Genomic DNA, 6,741 nt, shown 5'->3' on the forward strand with positions numbered 1-6,741 from the left:
TAATTATTAATATGTAGGGTGAAAAGATAATGAGCCTTGATGAAGTAACATTAAATAACTCCAGTTTTTGCTCAACTATAGATAGTAGCGTGACTAAAGTTCTAACTCCGAACACTGACAGCAGTACTGACATCTCCCCTGAGCCCTTGCAAGTGGGAAGCTCTTCTAACTCTACATCAGTGCGTTTATTTCATTCACACAAGATATTTGTGAAGTACTTATAACTACGTTTAATATTCCCATTTTATGAAAACCATCAGAGATATTAAAATTGTTCACAGTCACATCTAGTAAGTTGGCAAAGCCAGGATTAGTATCTAGACTTTATGTCCAAAACCTATTTCATCTCTTCTCCCTCTCAGGTCATCATGTGCTTTGCATTAGATTCTCATCATGTGTCTGTGTATTTCATGCCCAGAGCTTTCATTCTTTCGAGCCCTGTTTTAAATTCATAACAGTCCCTAATGGGCCTCAGGTATACAAGATCTAGTTCATGTGTTTAAAAGGCTGTCAGGTTTTATACATGTTCCCTATTAATAGGAATATGTATAAGGTTGTGCATATAGTCATCCCTCTGTATTCATGGAAGTATCCATGGAAGATAGTTTCTAGGACTGCAGATACCAAAATCCAAAGATAATCAAGTTCCTTATATATAGAATGGTATACTATTTGCAAGAACCTATGTGTATCTTCCTGTATACTTTAACTTATCTCTAGGTTACTTACAATACCTTATACAATGTAAATGTTATATAAGGCGTTCTTATGTGTATTGTTTAGGGAATAATAACAAGAAAAAGGTTAATACAAACAATTTTTTTCAATACTTTGAATCTATTTTTAGTTGAACTTATGGATTTGGATAAGATGGGCAAACTGTATAATCATTTATTTAGCATATGTTTGTTGAATCTATTTCCAATATCATGTACTACTAATAACCACCCCCCAAAAAAGAAACAGCGGATGTATTCAAGAAGGTCAGGAATTGGTTGGAGACAGACACTTGAACATGTCAGTATGAGAACTTCCTCACTATCAGGACTGAGAAAAAAACAATTTTTCCCAGCATAGCTACAATAAGGATGACACTTGTTCCCAAAATATTGATTTTTCAGGAATTGGTGAACCAACTAGCCAAGGACTCTACTCGGAGGCAATAGCCTAGAAGAATTTAATGAGTATGAAGTCCATTTTGTCTCCCATGTGGAAATCTGTAGTCCTATTAAAGCACCACCAATAATGCTTTACTGCATTTAGTTGATTCTTAGTGTATAGTTCTCTATGGACTTTCCACCCTGTCCATTAGCCCCCACCCAAAGATTCTAACTTATTTTCAGGAAGTCCTCAGAGAAATCTAGGCATCTTCGTTTTCAGAGTAATTTTAACTCAGCTCAGGTTGAAAATTAGTGTTTTCCTTAGTAGATGTTAGTATGTTTGAAAAGCTGGATTTAGGTATGAGGTCATACTTCAATAACACATTAATAAGAGAAGTCATGTTTTTGAACAAAGAAGTGGGTTTTCTCCCCCAAATTAATTAACCACTTGAAAACTAGAGAGTCTTATAGCTGCCATAACCATGATCACTACAGTGTCTCCTCTTCATGCGATATGCCTACAACGTGATGGCCTGAATTGGCTGGCAAGAAATGTGTACAGTGTCCAGCTTTAGTCCTGGACGGATAAGCCTGAGTTGAGACTAAATTGTAAATAAAATTGAATGGTCTATCCCAAGCTTGTCTTCAATAAAAAGAAAACTTGATTTCAGTGTCTATAATGGCTGTTGGATTATGTACCTGACATTTCAAATTATTCAGGCTTGTCTTATGTCTATATATTATATACTTGGTACTAAATTTGCATTTAAACAAATGAATGCTCATCAATTAAAATTTGAAGAATTAATAGATCCAAAAAATTTAATTCAAATCAAATAATTAAATAAATAGATGTCTTTAAGGTTCTGGCTCATGGATTTTTCTATGTGGCCAACACATAGAAAATGAAAGTCTTAATTTCTAAAAAACAATGAAGTCTTAATTTCTAAAAAACATCCAAAATATGATATAATATCCATTTCTTTTAAATTTTTTCTTCAACATAAAAAAGATGATTAATACTATTAATTATGTTATTCTGATATTTTTATTTTAAAATTAAAATAAGTAAATTAAATTTAACATAAAGGATATTAATCTTCATAAGTATGATTTCTTAAATAAATAAATTAAAAATTACAGCTGATGCCAAACTGATCTCTCTTTTTTTCCAGTTGTTAAAGAAACAACAAGACCCTACTTCCTTTTCCTATTTAACTTCTTCTGCAAAACAGGATTTATAAAAAATTAATAAAAAGTTATTAACAGTAATGGTGGATCAACTTCCTATATCTAATGTGTCATTGTTATTAATAATTTTTGTTAAAACACCTTATGCTTTTAAAAGAGTAGTTGTTAATTATAATTAAAAAATTATATATATGGATTTAAAAAAAAGAAAAGAAAAATGTAAACTGGATTATGTTCCTCTAACAACTGCAATTCTTAATCTCACCTTCTTTAACTAGCCAGCCATTTAAAAAAATGAAGGAATAAAGGGATGGACTAAAAGGAAGAAAAGAAAATTTTATTTCTATATGCCTTTAGTTACTGTAGGTCACTGCATTAATCCCCATTAATTCGTTAATCCTCTTTACCACTTACCTCAAGCTTGCACACATTGTCCCTAGACAGTAAACAAGCAAATCTGTTTTATTGTATGATTTCAACTAAATACTTTTTGCTTTTTATGGTGGTTGTGATAGTTTATATTGGTCTCATTGTCCCTGTGTACAAAATATACTCTTGATTTATTAAGTTGGTAGACCCAGAAAAGAAAGCTAGTAGGAAAATAAAAGTAAGCTTTTCTCTCAAGCCTGGGACTTCCTGAAGCAAGTTACTAACAGGTATTTTTCACACATTGACAGTGACAGAAAATGAAGAGAGATTTCACATGAATTTTCTTCTCTGGTCTTAGTGACGTTTAGAAAGGTCTATTAAATTGTTTCCTGTTTACTTGAGGTCTAATACATGTAACATTTTCAGGTAAGAAATAGGGATGCTTCTTAGTGCCAAGCATGTTTGTTTGGGTAGCCATTTCTGAAATGTAATCAGAAAATATTTTGATAAATTGTCATTTTAAAAAAGGAAGGAATAAAGAGATGGGCTAAAAGAAAGAAAATAAAATTTTGTTTCTGTTTAAAAAAAAAAAAAGCTTTAAGGAGAAACAATAGCATCTGGTCTCCACTGAAGACTGATACTTCTAGTGTTTTGAATATTTGCTCATGTAACTCTTTAATTTTAGACCATCCTGCCACCATAGCTGTGGATTTTCCAAGGATGCTTTGGGAATTTACTAGAAAGCAATTGCACATCCTTAAGTTTTCTTATAAGGAAGAATCAGTGGGGGTCCAAGCACACCAAAACATTCGCTGTTGTATTTGTGAGTTCTCTAATGAGGCTTAACACCTTAGGTATTTGGGGGGGGGGGGATGAGAGGGGTGTTATTGTTTTGTTTCTGTTATTTTAGTTTGACCTTCAGAAAAGCTTATAACATTTAATCTCAATCCATATATGTGATGCAAACATACTTTTTGATTGTCACATAACATGGCAATGAGATACATAGATAATTACAAAGGTCATACCATTAGCATTGGACTGAAGGATAAAAATAAATGGAAAGGTCATGCTATCTAGAAAAATCACATTGGTACTATGTTTATGAATGTTTAAAAGCTAAAACTTTCTCTGTCTGCCAATAATGGAAACTGAATAAGTGAAATTTTTTGCAGGAACTCAGTGATGTGGTAGTATGGCATGCTAGCTCATTCCGTTCACTTCGAAATGAGGTTCTTACCCCAGGCAGTCCCCAGTCTTCTTGTGTTTGTTTCCTTCTTGGAACTTTTCTATACTGTGTCCCCCACTACCCATTTGGTTGCCTCATCTGGGAAGCCTCCTAGCAGCTCCCAGAAAGGCCTGCCCTGGAGCATCACATCTTAGCATTGACACTGCGCACTCAATGGCCATGACACATGTTGTCATAAAAGGAGAGCAAAGTGAATTAAATGGTCCTAGATAATGGGATTTAAATTTTTTCCCTGTCCATGTCTTGGCAAGTCTATTTGATGTAGATGTACTATTGTATGAATTAATTTCCTAGACCATATGGGTATAACAAGTTATATCTGTGACTAAAATTTCAAATTTCATTCATTATTCAGAATCATTCTTTAAACCTCATTCAGGTTCTGTAATTCAGAAATTGTGATCCTTTGTATCTGCTAAGATTAATGCTTACCTTTGTAGTTATTTGGGGGAAATAAAGGAGACTTGTGTTGTATGAGAAGACTGAGCAAAATTTCAAAGATATGTTTACCTTATATCATAGAATAAAGTATTTTTAAATCTGAGTAACAGTACAGAAACAAATGATGTTCTTACAATGGAATATTATTCAGCTATTTTTAAAAATCCTGTCATTTGCAACAACAGTGATAGACCTGGATAAAATAAATCAAGCACAAAAAAAAATATATCACTCCTATGTGAAAAAGTTGATCTGGTAGGAGTTAAGAGAATAGGGGTTGCTTACTAAAGACTGTGGAGAAAGGGACAAGGGAGCGGGAAAAAAGTGGATATTGGTCAAAGGACAGTAGGATGACTATTTAACGATGCATTGTATACCTCAAAATAATTACAAGTAGGGATTTTTAATGTACTCAACATAAGAAATGATGAAAGTTTGAGGTGATGGATATGCTAACTATCCTGACTTGATAATTACCCAATGTATACATGACTCAAAACATCACATTATACCTCATAAGTATGAATATTGTATCAATCAAAAAATATTTTTTAAATTTACTTTAAGAAGGTTGCCTTATTTTCTCTTTCCTTAGGGCCATAATTTTGTTATTTTATGTGATTTAAGGTAATGAACTGGATTTCTTTACAAATCATTTCTCCTGTAGTCTAATTTAGTGTGATGAACTTGAGCTGGGAAGAATGATTTAATAAACTCTGATTTAGGCAAAACATAGTTCTAATATTGGTATGTTTATTTGTAAACTGTTAGGTTTTAAATACATAAAGTTAACTAGTGCTTTCTAAATTGTTAAAATAATATTACTTTATCATATTTTTAGAAACTGAACAAGCTGTATAAAAATATACTTGTTATTAAGACATTTATATAGATAAACTGCAATCTAGTGTAGAACATGTACCTAATTATAATCTTTACATATTTATATGCTCTACAGGTTAGATAAACTGGGCCTACCACATGTTGCATAAATAAGAATTTTATGTTTGCACATATAACATTGAAAATTTTGCATAAAGTTTAAAATTAAGCTTGCATACCTATTACTGATTCTTGGACAGAAACACTATTGTTAATCAGTGTTTTTTCCTTAATTTAAGTTTAGGAGCTTCAATTGACCAGTGGGGTGATAGGAGGTGGGGGGAGTAGATTGATTAGTATTATAAAATATCTGTTGTATTTTTTTCATCAAACTTTATTTTAAGATAACTGTAGACTTACATGTAGTTGTATAAAATAATACAGAGAGATTATTTATGTTATTTTTACCCAGTTTCCTTCCAGGACAACATCTTATAAAATGTACTACCCTGTTGCAATCAGGATATCAACAATACAGTCAAGATGCAAAACATCCGTCACCACAAGGATCCTTCCTGTTACCTTTTTTAAAACTATATGAGATTCCCTCCTTTCTCTTCACCTCACCCTGACTGAACATACTAAACCCCTGGCAACCACAAATATGTTCTCTATTTTTTAGGGTTGACTTTTTTCTGGCATGCCCACACATACAATACACTAGGATTGAACCCAGGACCTTACTAATACTAAATACACACTCTACCCCAAGCTATATCCCCAGACCCAGGTTTGGGCTTTTTTTTTTTTTTTTTTAATCTCCGCATTTCCCAAGAAATTCATCCCAGTCATTGTGTGTGTCAACAATTAATTCATTCTTTCTCATTGCTGAGTAATATTTTGTGTTGTGGATTTAACAGTTTGTTTCATCAATCAATGGATATATACATTGTTTCCACTTCATAACCACTATGAAAAAAAGTGCTGTTAACATTCATGTTTTCATATGAAAGTAAGTTTTCATTTCTATTTCATCCCCACTACAAAAGCTACATTTGTATGGAAGTCGCATGTTTGGATTTTATTTTTAAACTATCAAACATCTCCAGAATGGTGGTACAGTTTATATTCCCACCAGCAGTGTCTAAACAATCCACTTTCTCTATACATTGCTACCATCTAATTTGGGGACTACATTTTACTTTAGACATTTTAATTGTGTTGTTATACCTCATTATGGGTATTGTTTCATTGGCATTGGTTTTTGGTGTTGGGGATTAAACCAAAGGGTACTTTACCACTGAGCTGTATCCCCAGTTCATTTTTTTTTTTTTTTTTTTTTGAGACAGGACATAAGTTGCTGAGGGTCTTATAAAGTATTGAGATCACAGGTCTGTGAATCTGCCCAGCTTTGTTGTGATTTCTTAAAAAATATATATTTTTAGTTGCCAATGGATCTTTTATTTTTATTTATTTATTTGTTTGTTTATATGTGGTACTGAGGTGTACTCAGGGCCTCACACATGCTAGGCAAGCACTCCACCACTGAGCCACAATTCCAGCGCTCCC

At 32.8% G+C, this 6,741-nt stretch overlaps 1 protein-coding gene across 11 annotated transcripts in view; it reads left to right on the top strand.

Moving 5' to 3' along the window:
• Positions 1 to 6,741, top strand: part of Spidr (scaffold protein involved in DNA repair) — a 410,995-nt gene that overhangs the window by 275,490 nt on the left and 128,764 nt on the right. The window lies entirely within an intron of this gene.

Source organism: Marmota monax, unplaced genomic scaffold (genome assembly GCF_021218885.2).
Source record: "Marmota monax isolate L192 unplaced genomic scaffold, Marmota_monax_Labrador192_F-V1.1 WCK01_AAM20220418_F8-fsc00044, whole genome shotgun sequence".
NCBI lineage: Eukaryota > Metazoa > Chordata > Mammalia > Rodentia > Sciuridae > Marmota > Marmota monax.